Here is a 17047-nt window from a genome sequence, read left to right on the forward strand (position 1 = left end):
CTTTGATAAATAAATACTGTGCTCAGTTACTTTCCAACTTAAGATTCTTTAAAAATGCAGAAACATCTTAAAAGGTTCTCTTAAAGGGTGAGAGATTTTGGAATTCTGATTTCAGAGAGGATATAATTACAGTATATGGGATAAATAAGCATTTTTTTATTTTTAGTACTTCATTGAAAAAGGCCCATTTTATGGCATTGTGTAGATAGTACATGAAACCCCAAAGTGTGAACAGGATATTGTTATGAGCATGGGGGTTGGAATGGATGATCCTTGTGGGTCTCCTTTCCAGCCTCTGATTTGGAATCCTGTGCCTTGGAATGAGGAACTCGCTCTGCTGGTCAGATGAGTCTCTCCTTTGTAAAGCTAATAGAGTGGCCAGGTAGGATAATGGGTCTATCAGTTGCCCAGCAACTGGTGAATGGGCCAGGAAGACCCTTTTATCATTGAAACTCTTCAGGGGAGCCTTCCCCCCCTTCCTGGCGGCTAGTAGAAGTTTGTGCTTAGAGTGTTTTTAGAATGGTCTAGAGAATGGCTGGGGCTGGAGGCAGGCAGAGAGGCTATCCCCTCTGCACCATGGCTTTAGGATGCCTCCTGCAACCCAGATGGAAAAGCTGGATATTGGACTGCTGATGCGTTGAACTCCTCCATCCTAAGCTCAGGTTGGAATGTGTATAAATAAACAAACCATATTTCATAAAGACACCGCAGTCTCCGCTGACCTTCTTCCCAAAGGAAACCAAACCCTGGAGGAGTGCAGGGACCCCTGAAATCTCACCGCTCGGAGATTGGGGAGGCGCGCAACAATATATTGAACTAATATGTTTGGATGTTGGAAATGTTGTATGATTGATGCAAGTTTGTATCATGGATTTGTCAAAAAGTTCAGAATTACTGCATTCAGGTATCACAAATAATTAATCAGGTAACATGGACCAGATTAAAGTTTCATGTATTAACAGTGTTATTACATTGTTTAATATATGTATCAAATGAATGTAAAAACTGGATTTTTCTCTTTTTAACTGCAGCAGTAATTATGTTTCCAAGTCATTTCCTAGTAACCCACAACCCTCTCCAGTTGCTGTTGTAAACTGGTGAAGAGGATGATGGTGAATTCACACCTGAATGTTCAGTACTCTGCAGCTGCAATGTTGTGATGACTTGTATATTTGAAAGATCACATCACTTCAAATCTAATGTGCTTCAATGAGTGAATTTACAGCTGTGAGTCAAGTGATGTGTAATATTAAAATCATTTTATTTACCTTTAACTTTGCTGCCCTGCAGGAAGGGCAGGATAAAAATGTAATAAATGAAATAAATAATAAACATAAAATCAAAATATCAACCAATGCCCTCTCATGTGTGATTCAATTCCAGGAAGCCAAATTCTATTACAGACCGAAACCGCACCATTCTCTCTAAAGTATTGTGAAAATATTAACTAAACCTCCTATCCATGGAGTCGAACAACTTGGCCAAAGTGTATAGTTTCTTGTCTGAAGCCATGCAACAAATTAGTGATGGAGCCAGTCATAAGGCTATGAAGGTCTTGGTCCATATCCATCAGACCTTCCTGCCTTCTTTGTGGCTGACAACAGAGATGTGCCCAGTGCTTTGATTCCCCATTGGCCAATTTTGCTTTGTTCCCCCCACTTTTTCCACTGAAAGATCCAGCATGGAAAGTTCTAGTTAAACAACCCCCCTCCTTATTTTTGGATGAAAGCTCAGAGAGCTGTAAAATGCAGAAGTCAACATCTCCCATCCAGTTTTCCTTGGAGGAAATGAGACTCGACAAAACTTTTACTGACTCCACCATGGAACCAGCAACAGACAGAACAGACGTAATGAATGATATGGTGCTCAGTCTGAAAGAAGGGGGCTATTTCGCTGCCAAAATATTTTTTAAAGCACTCGGATGCACACAATTTATATGGTCAAAACTTCTCAATTCTTGTCACTAGAAATTGCATTCTAATGTGCTTGGAAACAAAGACAGACAATCAGCCACATTTTGAGCATACCAAAAGTCCATCTAGTGTGTTCTGCTTCCCAGGATTTGCTTGCTTGCTTGCTTGCTTGTTTATACTATTTTACATTACTATTTATACATAACTGTTTAACACCCCATAACAGAAATTCTCCAGGTGGGTTACAAGGTAAAATAATACAATGGGTTGTATGCAGTTCTGTTCCTCTACTGATGGAAAGCTCTCTGAGCCACCAGAGGCTCCTATGAGTGGAAAAGGGAGGAAGCTTATTGTCCCAAATTCCTTCCTTCTGTTGGAGCCTGAAGTCCCCCCCCATGCCACCTCAGTTGTTGTTCCAAAGGGTTTCCCAACCATCTGGAGCAGATTGTGTGTGCACGCATGCACGTGCGCGCCCATACACACACATGCAATGGGCTTCAGAAGGAAGGGGGAAGTAGCAAAAAATGCCTCCTTTCCATTCCACCCATAGCCTTCCATCATCGGAGGGGCACAGTTGGATAAAGCCCAATAAAAATACAACAGAACACAACTATAGCATGAAATAGAACACAACTAAAAGGCCTGCTTAAAAAACCCCTGCAGCATTACATACATTTTATTTTTAAAAAACCCCACAAAACAAAAGAGTGAAAATTCATAGAGCTGAAACCATACTAAACAAATAAGTTAAAAGACCTGCGGAAACTAAAAAGAAAGAAAAAATAAAAGGATTTGTCTGGCACCAGAAAGTAGGTGCCAGGCAGACCTTCCTGGGGAGGCCATTCCACAGCTAGTGAGGTGGCACTGCTTAAAAGGCCCTTTCATAGTCATGAGGCCCTTTCACCTCATTTGGTTGGGATGCTCAGAAAAGCGCCTCAGAAGATTACCTTAAGGCCTGGGTAGGCCCATGTAGTGAGAACTGATCCTCCAGGTACTGAGGTTCCAAGCTGTCAAGCCTTTACAGGTCAAAGTCAGCAGTTTGAACTGGGCTCAGAAACAGACCAGAAGTCACTAAAGATGATAAAGTGCTGGCATAATATGATGCCCTTGGGAAGCTTACAAGCCAGGGAAGCTCACGCAAGCCACGGCAACTCAAGATTAATATTGAGGCCCATATAAATTATGCAAATTAAACCTTATCCTACTGGTCTGTTAAAGTTTTTCATTCTGCAAACATGTTACATTGGAAACTTCATTTTCTTTCCTTGTCCAGCAGGTGAAAGCATTATATTGTTTCTGCGGGCATCATCATCATAACTCCTAGAATTTCAGATATTTTCTTTTCAGTTAGGAGAATTTCTAAAATTAATTCTGGAATTGGAGCATGTTCAGTTTGCTGCAGCTTCAGTTCATTCAGCATCTTTTCCCTCCTCTGTATGCCTGATGTGCAGTGATGACAAAACACGGTAAAAAAGCAACCTTGATCAGATCATAGATATGATCCTATTGAAATTATTGTCGCTTTTATTGCTGCACGTTGGAAGAATGCCACAAAAAGGATCTTGATGGAACCATGATTTGTTTCTCAACTCCACCCCCAGAATTTTGGCGGTACATCTGTGTGCATTTGTAACAAAGAGGGGAAAACATAAAGAAACTAAAATCTGTGTACAAAATTAAGAAGTGGAACAATGCAGAAAGACTTGTTTGTCATAGGAGTATTGGAACATAGGAAGCTGTGTTATACTGAGTTAGACCATTGGTCCCATCCAGTACAGTATTGTTATGTCTACATTAGGGATAGGGGAGAAATTCAATTCAGTTCACATTAAAAGCCAAATTTATCAAATTCACACTTTCCAAAATAATATGAGAACCGAAACACAGCCATCCTTTGCAATTTGCACTTATCCAAATTTTGTGATACAGTTCTCCAACCAACCATTGTTTACAAAAATGCATGTATTAGGGGAAAGTGTGCACAAAATGAAGATAATGGTGAAAACAAAATGCAAATAAGCATTATATTAAGATAAGTTTCGTGCAAAAATGTGTACATTAATCAAAACTGCATACAAAGATGTATTAGGAGAAATTGACACTAAAATGCTTAAGAATTTTCATGAGGATTTGTTTTTTAAACAATTGCAAATTGCTGCAGAAATATGGAGAACTGAATTTAAGACTGGAAAAATGAGAAATTGAAAGAATTGAAATGGACAGATCATTGGATCTCTAGCCTATATTGACTGGCAGTGAATTTCCAGGATTTCAAACAGCGTTGTATTCCAGCCCTACCTGGTTATACTGGGGATTGGGGATCTTCTGCATGCAAGGCAGATGCTCTTCCACTGAGTGATGGCCTTTCCACTTTGCCAGTTCCACTTTGGAAAAATAAAACTAATTCAGAAGTCCAAAATCTGGAATTGAGAGGAAGAGTATTATGAAAGCCTTCTTTCCTTCCTTCTACACAGGATTTTGAGGCAGCCATCCAGGGCTTCACTCAGCAGAATGAGGAGAATGCCCCCCCCACCCAAGCAGCAGGGCTGCCTTATAACATTTTCAAGTAATTGTAGTAATACATGTTACCATCTAAAGAGAAGAGCTCCCATTAGACCATTAAGTCTAGAGTCTAAAATTACAGTAGGGCCCTGTTGAGAAAACCCAGGTTATAATTATGCTTAGAATATGTATTGATATGTAATGCTGAACCAAAGTACAGCTATGTTAGAGGTCTCATGAGAGGCCTTATAGAAAACTTGGGACGAAATATGCTGACAAACTGGCAAAGGAAAACAGAAGGTTAGCTTGGATACATGTATCTTGTTAGGAGAACAATGTTAGCTTGAATATATGTATCTTGTTCAACTTATCTTATTGACTGGATGGTAGATGTTATTGAAGTGGATGGTAGATGTTATTGATGTAGATGTTATTGACATAGATGAGAATGACATACAGCCAAAAGGCAGTAGCCCATGATAAGTTTCATTTTGTTGCTAATGCTGAAATCTTCCCAAAAGCATAGTATGCAAAATATATAGTGAAATAGAATATAAAAGGACGCTGGCCACACTAATGGCCAGACAACTTACCTTGATGCATGAGCATAGTAAGAGTGTCTCTATTCTCGATAATAAAACATGGTTGAACCCTCGACTGGCTAACTTCTCGTTCTTGGTGGTAATTCGGAGACAGCCTACCAGGGAAACAAACAACATTTTTGCAACAGCCCTGCTTTACAGCGCTTCGCTTTACAGCAATTCACTAATACAGCAGTCTCAATTAGACACAATTAGACTAAAGCCCCACTCATACGGTGCTTGTTCCGTTTTTACGGCAGTTTTCGGGCATCGCACACCATTCTATTCAATGAGTTCCGCTTTACAGCGGTTTTCACTTTACAGCAGGGGTCTGGAACGTAGCCTGCCATATGAGTGGGGCTCTGCTGTACCTAACTATGCCTCTCTTTCCCTTCCTTCTTTCCACTCGTGCCCTGGCTTTGGAACATTTGCAAATAGAAGATATATACCTTTCTTCCAACTGATGGGCCAAAGAGTGCCCCATGTCTCCTCATGGCAGGCCATCCAGCCAAAATGCTGGGCCTAATTAGATCGGTGGGCCGAAGGTTCCCTACCCCATGCATGCCCAACCCAATGCATGCCCAGTCCAATTCTGTTTGACTTGGTCCTGTGTTCAGCAGCAATGTTAATGAGCCCCCCCCCAATAAAATAAGTCTCTGGGAAAGCTAGGTAGGAGAAAAGCTGCAAAATAGAATCCCAAGCATAATTATTTTTATTTTCATATTCTCCCTGCTGGCTCTGTCCAAAGGACTCACATTAGAGGTCAGTACCTTGTGGAAACAAAATCAGGAAGTCACTGGGGTCCTTTGGTGCAGGGCGACCAATTGACATGCTTGTCTGGTGGAGTCTCTAGTAAACTTATTTTGTATGTAGAGACTTAAAAAATGCTAAAGATTTCCTCCATTGTAGGGATTTTTCCAGCCTCTCTGGCATTCCAAGTTTAATGCATGCTGAAAGGCTCAGCAACAACAGGCAGTTGTTACTAGATGTTCTGGTGAGTCCCATCTCCTGTATATTCCAATGTTATACATCCCCAGCAGTAGCACAAAGGTAGGTGAATAATAAGGAACATGTTGATATAACAGTCTTTAAGAGCCCCCCAAAATCACAAAAAAGTTGGTTTATTGGCATCCATGTTGAAGTGCAGTAGATGCTTTGTTGGAGGAAAGAAGCCTCTCTGAAGGCCAAGGTAATCAATTTGTGGCAGCAGCTGCATTTCATATAATGAGGGAGCCAGTAACCTCCTCCTTTTGGTCTTGGAGGACTCTCTGTACTGCTATTTATAGGGTAAATGAATGGCTCCTTATGTCTGGATATGTCAGGAGCTGACTGAACGTACACTGCTGAAGATTATTAATAGGGATACAACGTTAATGCATGTGGCATTATCAATCAATGGAGAACCCAACACCATTTAGAATTTTCTTCTTCTTCTTCTTCTTCTTCTTCTTCATCATCATCATTATTATTATTGCTCAAAACTGGGTGGAAGTAAAAGCCAGATTTCTGGAAGCTGGCACTGTGAAGGAATCCAATCTGGATGAATTGTTTTCTTTTGCCCAAACCAGTGCAGTCTTCTAAGATGTGTTGGCTCAGGGGAAAGAAGACACGCCAAGCAAACATAGAGGTCCATGTCTTAAGGAAATCCTGACACTCTGAAGCCCTATTCAAAAGTCATTGTTCCCATGTAGAACAACAAGGGAGCAGAGAGTGGATGCCAAATAGCCCTCCCCTGGTGTCCATGAGTACATTACAAATATCTGTAGCAGTGATGGCTGGTGCCCATTGGGATTGGTAAAGTGGAAGGCAGGGAGACCAACAGTAGGTGGAGCTGGAGCCAATGACAGACAGATCCACTGCCATCCCCAACTGGTTGTAAGTCATAAGGCAAGCACGTGGGGGTGACTGATAACAGATTAAAGTTGGTGGTGCAGTGTCCTATTTGCTCAAATGGACCAACTGTATGCACAAAGCCTTCTTCCCTGCAGAAACTTGTGCTATCTGCTTGCAGGGCCAGTCCTACCATGAGGAAGAGCAAGACAGCTGTCTCAGGCAGCATGGGGTAGGGAACCTCTGGCCCACCAACCTAATTAGGTCCTGCACATGCCCCAGTTTAGCCCACGAGGTCATTTTCACCAAACCATGCTCATCTGCCCCAAACCTGAATTCGTATGGATGGGAATTGTAGTCCACAAGATGTGGAGGGCACCGCATTGGCCCTGTTCTAAGGTATATCTAGGTAGGGCTGGAGGCAACTTGCAGCCATTGTGGAAGTATGTGGGATGTATTTTCAGTATATTAGAACTCCTGTTTTTTTTTTTAACAAACTTAGTTGTTCCAAAACTCTGATCATTGACTATTCCCTGTGTTCTTGTTTACCCTGTGTGGAGCTAGCACTCCTGTTTATTACTAGGCTTCTGATTATCCAGGCATTAAGGATGTCCCCAAGACAGTTCTGAGAAATGATCCTGTATTATGTACAAGCATGAATTTTGTTGCAAAACACACACACGCTCTCTCACACACACACCTTTTTGAAAGACCTTCCAAAAACTAGGATGATATTGGTGAATTTCCTCTAAACAGTAATAAGAGAAATTGTTGCTATTATAATCTGCCTTTTTTTGTCTCTCTTTATATACTTGTTCCAAGTCTGCTTATGGATCCATTTTAGCATGTGTTTTTAAATTGCTTTTTTAAAATGTGTTTTTAAATTTGTATAATTGTTTTTAATGTTTTAATTGTTGTAAACCGCCCAGAGAGCTATGTAATCAATCTAGAGGAAAGTTACGCAAACAGCTAGTGAACAGGGTCCAGCTAGCTGAACGCTGAAATGGGCCTAATAATGAGCCTAATAAGGCTGCATGGAATTTGCAAGAGATGATATCACCCAGGGATCTGCTCGTGACGACTCCCCTAGCAGCAAGTTCATGATGATATCCTGCTAACATCATTAGCAAGGAAAAATGCTATACAGGCAGTATGAGGGCCTGCAAAGGTATACACAGAGATAAGGAGGGCTGAAACCTAGAACTGAGGCTAATGCAAGTCGAATAACTGAGGCCCTTAAAGGAGGCACCACATTGTACTACTGTTGCCCCTGGAAGCGGCCTGCTATTAGTTCAGGTCTAAGGAAAAAGTGGGGAAAACCAATATAACTTTCAGTGCAAAGATCAGACATAATTCCAGCCGAGGAGTATGCCAACTCTCTGGCAAAAGCTGAAGAAACAGCTGACCCCCTTTCCCAGTCATAGACAGAATGACAGGAATTCCTTAGCAGAGGGCTACATGGTTGTCTACCCAAGGAGACTGGGTAGCAAGCTAGGCCGTTTTCCCAGGGTTCAAAGTGCAAGGCTAAGCCCTTCCACAGTCACTGGACAGACTGAGAAAGTGTCCATTACGTTCCACAAGCAGCTTCCACACCAAATGGATCCAACCTATATATCCAACTTCCATGCTTCAGTGTTGGCTTTGCATACAGAGCTGAAGAGTTCCCATTCTGGGTGTTCACTGGTTCCCTGCCCAGCAGTATGGCACAGCAGCTGGTAACCAACTGTCCTGTAACAATTCAGTTCCGTAAGACTGAGCCATAAATGATCTAGCCGGACTCTCAACTTCCTTTATCCTAACAGTACTTAGCAACCAACATGATGCAGATGCTAACATCATATTTCTTTTAGTTTTTCCTCCCTCACTTTCTCTGGTGCTCTCTCTGGTCTCTTTTTCCATCTTATTATTCTTCCCAATGGAATATCCCAGATAATAATTCAGTCTTACTTTATCTGTCTGACAAATGCACACACACACACACAGGGAGGGAGAGAGGGAGAGCTGTTGAATTTATTGCTATGTCAAAGCTATTGGCAATATCCTCCTTGACCAAGGCTGGGATGTGTGGCCTCCTTACCAGGGATGTTCATTTTTCATTCCCTGCCTATAGTGGTGAGAAGGGAAGCAGCAGCCTAATCCTTGAGGCAAGAAAATGCACACTGTCCTAACTAGCTGCACAGAACGCAAAAGGAACCTTCAACCTGCTGTCGATATATCTCTCTACAGGGTAATTGTATATAACATCCAAGTATATATCTAACCAATTCTTTTACTATCAACCTCGAACAAACAAAAGAAGCACAGATAGGGAGTAAATGCCTGCATATTAAGAAAATAAAAAGTGTGGACCAGACCAAACGGACAAGGGTCAAGGGTCAAATGCACATGTGGTAGGCAGTACTCATTCATGCATCTTGTCCAGTTAATCAGGCCTCAACAACTGGAACTCATCTATCGATACTGGAGCAAACATTGTTTTGGACACCATAGAATTACTGGAACCAAAAGTGGCATCCAAATCACAACAGATGGGAGCAAAGTTTTTCACAGACATGTCACAACTGCTACTCTTAGGAAATATGTGGCCCAGTTTCTCTGCCCCGTGCCACTGACTCCACTCCTGCTACTGCTGGTAGTGGCTATGGAAGTTCTCGCCACTTCTAGTCCTCCAACAATGACATACAGAATGGAAACAGTGAGCACATCTCAAACCAGACTTCAAAATTCCCAAGCTCAGAGGCTCAAGAATCAAATGCCACTCCCTGGTACAAGCCTGCAGTTTGTCTCTGTAATGCAAAACCACAGGTTAAACAAGATATAAAACACACCCTCTCTTTCTCCTTCCCCCATCCCATCAAGCATCATATATTAGGGCTGGTCTGAATGTTTGCCTGATTTGATTTTCAGGGTAAAAGGAGTGCTTTCACACACACACCCAATTCCTCTAAAATCTCCCTACTTCTAAGAAGTTTTTTCCCCTCATGCTTCTTCACTGCCATTGTTCTGCTTAGTTGCTGCCTTATGGCTTCTTTCTCCTACACTGAGTGTACTTCACATATTCACAGAAACAGAAGCAAAAGAAAATAATTTACTTAAAGGAAACTTCACTAAAATTGCAAAGTAAATCAAATATATTTAAAATGACTACCTGAACTATACCAATTGTCAGTATTGTTGCTTCCTCCCTGCTAAAACAAGATCAGCACTGCACATGTCTTGTTTCTGTCATTTGGGCTGATTGCAGGTTTTGCCACCACTCACCATGGTGGCACATGCATTCACTATAGCTACCCAATTTCCCAGCTTTTTAAAGCTTGATAGAAATATCTGTCGGCTATAGGTACATTCTTAAACTGCAAGGGTGTTTTTTTTGCATATTAGTGAATTATTATTATTATTCCTTCACAGAACTACAATTCCCAGTACCCTTAAACTATATTTCCAGGATACTTTGGGGAGAGGTAAATGTGCTTTAAATGTATGGTGTGTATACATCCACAGAATGTATATATAAGTTTGCTGTAAGGATATGTCCACAGAAAAAATCACTGCAGGGACATTAGACAAATATTGCTGTTGTTTCCTCATGGTAGGGAGAAACATATGTATTTCAGTTTCTTAAATGTATGGAAATTACTTTCTATTTTTACACCTAACTTTGAACTTGTTGCAGGTTTCAATTCTGATACCTAACTGTGAAACTTCCAGCTGTTAAACTCTTCCCTGTACTTTTGTTTTAATACTGTGGTTTTAGTTTGTGATGGTTTTAAAGTAAAAAAATAAGGTGGGTGGAAGTTTTACACTTTCCCCCCTTATTTACACCGATGCAACCCCAGGCCAGAGTGGTTTAGCACAACTGAGAGCAAAAGTCTAGTCTAGAAACATTCACCGGTGCTTGCTCTTTCTTGAATGTGACTAATCCTAGGAAAAGACTAACTGACATAGGCATCAGTCACTATAGTAACTTGTTATGGCTGCTTCATTCCAGGGGGATTACATGCCTGAGCACTCTTTAAAACATCTAATGAATGTCATTTTGTTTTTATTTTCAGTGTTCATGCGAGTGAAGGGCTAATCAAGGTGTCTAGAATCATGGTGAGCAGACAGGCACAGTACAAAGCTTCTCACAGGAAACCTTGCTGACATACCTTAGAGTTGAAATACCCTCCTGCTGCTCAAGACCAGAGCCCTCTCACAGGTCTTTTGCTGCATTTCTGCACTTCACTAGGCATTGGTCATACACTTGCAAGCCTATCTTCTCAACCACAGGGCTAGAAACTTGTCCAAGCTGAAATTCTCAGGAACCTGAATTCTGCACCCACTTCTGCATGTTGTGTAAGGCAGAAGGAGCATCTTGTTGCTCACCCCAGAAAGAGCCCTTGCAAGGGTTCCAATCAAATGCTCACTAAGGCCCCATCTGCACCATACTTTTTAAGCCATATTATACCACTAAATAGTCATTTGCGCATTCCATGGACTGCGAAAAAGACAAAGACTTGGGTGTTAGAACAAATTAAACCAGAACTATCACTAGAGGCTAAAATGATGAAACTGAGGTTATCATACTTTGGACACATAATGAGAAGACATGATTCACTAGAAAAGACCATAATGCTGGGGAAAACAGAAGGGAGTAGAAAAAGAGGAAGGCCAAACAAGAGATGGATTGATTTGATAAAGGAAGCCACAGATCTGAACTTATAGGATCTGAACAGTGTGGTTCATGACAGATGCTGTTGGAGGTCACTGATTCATAGGGTCGCCATAAGTTGTAATTGACTTGAAGGCACATAACAACAACAAATAGTCATGGCTTCCTCCAAAGAATCCTGGGCACTGTAGTTTGTTATAGGATGCTGAGAGTTGTTATGAGATACCCTATTCCCCTCAAAGAGCTACAATTCCCAGAGTGGTTTAACAAACAATCTCTGTTCTCAGATTTTTCCAGTTTATGAGGAGCAAGTAAAACAATAAAAACAAGAGACACCAGCAACAGGGGCTGAGTGTCAAAGGATGAAGAGGTGGCTTGAGAAGCACAAGCTGAGAAGGGAGGGGGGTAACCGTTCTTCCCGGCAACAAGAAGCCCAGCGGCTGGGGAGTTAATGTACTCTCTTCCCTCCTCCTGCTGCCTTACTTTTACAAAGTTAATACACCATAAATATGGTGGCTAAGATATGGATATTCAAAGCAGTGTAATAAATATGTAGTTATCTGCTATAATATCAACAGTATTATATTTGTTTTCAATTTTTTTTTCTTTCTCTCTCATTTTAGTTATTCAAACACTGATATTGTAAAAAAAATATTTTTGTTAATGCATAATTGCTGGCCTTATTTTCTGTCTGATGAATAACCTATTTTCTATGACTTATTGTAGAATATTTGTATTCTTTCTGGTTTTTCTTTGTAAAACAAAAATTTACAATTAAAAATACAATGAAACAAAAATACGGTGGCTAGGAGTGCCTATTTCCTGCTCTGGCTGGTTCACTAGCTCCGGCTCCTTTTGAACAGAAACAACTTGGCCACAGTACTCCATGCTGTGGTGATTTCCAGATAGGATTGTTGCAGTGTGCTCTACGTGAAGACAACTCAGAAACTTCAGCTGGTCCAAAATGCAGTGGCCAGATTACTGGCTGGGGTTGCTTTTAGAAGTCGTATAATCCCAGTTCTAAAACAGTTGCATTGCTTGCCAGTTCATTTCTGGACCCAAGTTAAGGTGCTCAGGCTAGTGTTTACAGTGCTATGTGATTTAGGCCCCACATATCCAAGAGACTGTTTCCTTTCCTACAGATCCTCTTGGGTGAGGTGTTAAGATCAGCGCTGGGGGCCCTCTTGGTTATTCTGCCACCCTCATTTTTTTGGGGGGGAGGGATGGCTCAAGAGAAGGCATTCTCTGTGGCAGCCCCTAAATTGTGGAATTCCCTCTCCACAGAGGTGTGTCTGGCAGCTTCACTGTACAGTTTTCAGTGAATGCTGAAGACCCTCTTTACCCTGGCCTTTGACACCTGAGATGTATGTTTTCAGTTCTCACCCCACCCTATTCCTGTGACTGTAATTTGTTTTAATGGTTTTTAGTACTGAATTTTAAATTGTTGCAACCCATCCTGGAGGATGAATGACCTGCTGGTGAATGACGGGTAATAAACGTAACAACAATAACAGCAACAACACCCCTACAGGAGGTTGCAGTGCCATCCCACCAGCTGCTCAAGAGAAGCACAGTCAGCCAGCCCTAGTTTCTACCCCAGCGGTTCCCAAAGTTTTTTCCCTGTGGACCTCTTGAAAACTGCCAAGGGTCTTAGCAGACCACTTAATGAATTTTCTTCCTCTTGCAGCAATTGTAATGTGCTGCGCTAGATGCGGTATGATTCATTTTTATTGCTTCTTTTATTTCTTATATATTGCATTTTATTGCATTTTGACTTGCATTCCATATAATTCAAAGTGCAATACAGCAAAATGCAACATAAGAAATAAAAAGAAGCCATAAAGATGCAATTAAAAATCAAGATCAATATTTAATGCAGACATGCTGCGGAGCATCTAAAGGAAGCTCACAAGGTGCTGGTGGTCTACGGACCAGTTTAGGAACCCCTGTTCTACAAGGTTCCTGGGAAGGACAGAGAGAGAAGAACTCCAAGAACCTTACATGCCCTATGTAAGGGTTGTATTCAACTAAGTCCTATTCAGCATAGACCCATTTGAATTAATTAATAAACCTAAGTTAGTCATGCCTATTAACTTTAATGGGTCTACTCTTGAGTAGAGCTATCATTGAATGCCACCCATTGTGAGCTTCCCAACTGACTGAGTAGGGACGTGAAACTGTCAGGATTTAAAAAAAAATAACCCTGGGACTAGCACACCAACAATAAAGGCTAGCAACAAAATTCCAGGCTGGGCTTTCTGATGGTGCACAGGTCCTGCTCAGTACTAATGGGGTGGGGGGAGGAATAAAGTTCCATGCACAGCAAGATTGTTGTCCCTGGAAGCAAAAGCCACAGCCTTCCTATGGCTATTCCTGGAAACAAAATTCCAGGTGCCAAACTCGAACCGAGGAAGCATGGCACTAGAAGACACCCCCTCAAAATGTCACTTAACATGAGTCAGAAAGAAACTACTTCCAAGAACTGAATATTTCTGTTTTGAAACAGCAACACCATTGGAGTTTTTTCACCTCTATATTGGTCTTAAAAGTGCTAGTTGAATTTTCCTAGTAAGAGAAAATCTGCATGGGAAAATTGGGTTGTGTTCTAGGGTTGCCCTAAGTCTGCATCAACTTGAAGGCAGTCCATTTACATTTTTACAACTCAAGCACAATGTTGTGAGGATGCCTCCCCAAACATGAGTGCCTGGGACACTGAAAGTGTCCAGTGAATGGCTGGTATGGAAGTGCCCAGAGTATGTGTTAATTCCACGGGAAGCTAAAATACTGACTTGTAGGATGTGATATATTACAAGCTTCTGCTGCTTTGTGCCTCTCAAATAGAACATCTGTCTTTCTGGTTCATTTTGACATGGATCCCACAGCCTGCAATACTCCAAAGCATTGCTCAGTCTCTGCTCAGGCAGCCTATTTTAATAACTCAAGCGCCAAACCAACACATTCCACCCAGTGATTCTGTTATCATTGTCTCTGGTGCCATTCTTTGCCAAGATCATGCCTATGCAGTCACCTAGATTTATTGCTAATGCTTGAAGCAAAATCTTGATCCACTTCAGAGAGGCTAATTCTGTTAAGGATCACTTCCAGCTAGCTCAGAAGATGGAGACAGAAAGTCCTACTTCAGTCTGCCTCCAATCCATGCTCCATGAAAAGAGCATTTCCACTGCACTTCAAGATGCATCCTAAGAAAAAAAAATTACAAGTTCACCCAGAAAGAGAATTGGTGTATATCAGCCTAGTTTTTTTAAATGGGGCTGGATATGTTAATTATGCCTTCAGCTCCTGAAGTTGGCTTCAGAATATTTTTTTACCTTTGGTTTCTGCTAATTTGTCATTGTAAATGACTTTGGGTGTCTTGGAGGAATGGTGGTACATAAATGAAACAAAATAAATAAATAAATTTAATTGTTTTATTACCGTAGATTGATGCATGACTGACAGCTATGTCTCCTTTGAATTTATGTATATGTTTAGAAGTATGTTTAGAGTTTCATCTCCAAAGCTTAGGATGAGGAAGGAAGTCAAGGAAGGAAGGAAGGAAGATAAGTGAATGTGAATCACCATTCATATGAAATATTCTGATGGCTCGCTGACTGAATAAGAGCAGGGGGTGGCTAGCATCCAAAAGAGAAACCAAAAAAGGGGTCAAAGACCAAGATGCTGGAAAATAGGAACTTTTATTATAGATAAAACCCAACGCGTTTCAGCCTATTATCTGCAGGCTTTCATCAGGGGCTATGGTAAATCAAACAAAAGGGACAAGTTAACTCTACACACATATAAAATCATACACACATACATAGTACATATAAGTCTTTAGGACAATCTGATACTCACATAATGGATTATAAGACCAGCAAATCGCTTTCTGTACTGTGTCAAAGTCAAATGTCTCAATGAGTAATGCAATTGGATTGTCTGTATATATACACAAGCAGTCCAAAGCGAAGTACAGGTGAATACAATAATGTTCCCTGTAGCATGAGGAACAGCTAACACCTGGATGCAAGAAACAAATGAGGGACTAAGGGAAATTTTCAAAATTTACAGTAGGGGGAGAAGCTCAAAATCTTCATTTAACCCACTAGGGGTCATTGTTTTTAAAGTTAAAATCCAAGATAACTCTTTTCTTAATAGAATATCTTCATTCTCTCTGTACACCTTCTCCAAAACCCAAAATCTTAGATCGGCTATGGAATGTGGGCATTGGCTATAGTGATCCACTAGAGGGGCTCCCATCCTTTTATTCCTTAAGTTGCTAAGATGCTCTCCTATGCGTTTTTTAATCATTCTTGAAGTCTGACCCACATACAGTTTTGAGCAGCCACACTGTATCACATAAATGACTCTTGAAGTGTTGCAAGTTGAAAAGTGATTCAGAGTGTGTCTTTTGTGATTGACTGGATTGGTAAATTCCGTCATTTTGCAAGTGTATCTGCAGAAAACACAGTGACCACAGGGGTGGTGACCCCTAGGTGCAGTGGTACCTGGAAGGACCTTTGTGCTTGGATACAAATTTACCTTGAAATCACTTCTGACTAGGATATCCTTCAAATTCCTGGTTCTCTTAAAAGAGATCAAAGGTGGCTCTTGACAACCAGGGATGTGACGTACAATGTGCCAGTGTCTTTTTATGCTGCTCTGCAACCTACTAGTGATATGGTCAAAAGTTAGGTTGCAGTTCAGACAAACAGAGTTTTTTGGTGCTGTCTTCTGTAAAATGTCAACGCGTTCTCTATCAGCAACTTTCTCAAAATTATTGTCAATAACATGGGACGGATATCCCCTTTTAAACAATTGATTTTTTAGGACAAGTGATTGTTCCAAGAAATCTCTCTCTGAGGAACAATTTTGTTTTATTCTTAGGAATTGTCCATGAGGTAGATTTTGTCTGAGGGATTTTGGGTGGAAACTATCATATCTAAGATAGGTATTCCTATCTGTGGGTTTTCTATACATTGTGGTGCGCAAATGATTATTTTCTTTTGTTATCAATAAATTTTGAAAATTTCCCTTAGTCCCTCATTTGTTTCTTGCATCCAGGTGTTAGCTGTTCCTCACGCTACAGGGAACATTATTGTATTCACCTGTACTTTGCTTTGGACTGCTTGTGTATATATACAGACAATCCAATTGCATTACTCATTGAGACATTTGACTTTGACACAGTACAGAAAGCGATTTGCTGGTCTTATAATCTTATAAGCCATTATGTGAGTATCAGATTGTCCTAAAGACTTATATGTACTATGTATGTGTGTATGATTTTATATGTGTGTAGAGTTAACTTGTCCCTTTTGTTTTACCACAGCCCCTGATGAAAGCCTGCAGATAATAGGCTGAAACGCGTTGGGTTTTATCTATAATAAAAGTTCCTATTTTCCAGCATCTTGGTCTTTGACCCCTTTTTTGGTTTCGCTGACTGAATAGAAACCAAGCTGAAGCTGGTTAAGATATTTTCTTTTATCAAATCGTTGGGTTTTTTTTAGTTTAAGACAGCTTCAGATATATGGTTGATCACCAGGATCTTATTAATATCAGTAAAAACTGCT

The 17047-nt window shown here is 40.8% G+C and overlaps 1 long non-coding RNA gene across 1 annotated transcript; it reads right to left on the minus strand.

Moving 5' to 3' along the window:
- Positions 1 to 1037: 1037 nt before the first annotated feature.
- LOC133386608 (uncharacterized) lies at positions 1038 to 15439 on the minus strand. Its single transcript, XR_009763207.1, has 4 exons — positions 15333 to 15439; positions 5009 to 5112; positions 4212 to 4333; positions 1038 to 3530 (listed from the first exon to the last, which is right to left on the minus strand). It is a non-coding gene; the product is annotated as an uncharacterized LOC133386608 (long non-coding RNA).
- Positions 15440 to 17047: the final 1608 nt, after the last annotated feature.

Source organism: Rhineura floridana, chromosome 6, assembly GCF_030035675.1.
Source record: "Rhineura floridana isolate rRhiFlo1 chromosome 6, rRhiFlo1.hap2, whole genome shotgun sequence".
In the NCBI taxonomy this organism is placed as follows: domain Eukaryota; kingdom Metazoa; phylum Chordata; class Lepidosauria; order Squamata; family Rhineuridae; genus Rhineura; species Rhineura floridana.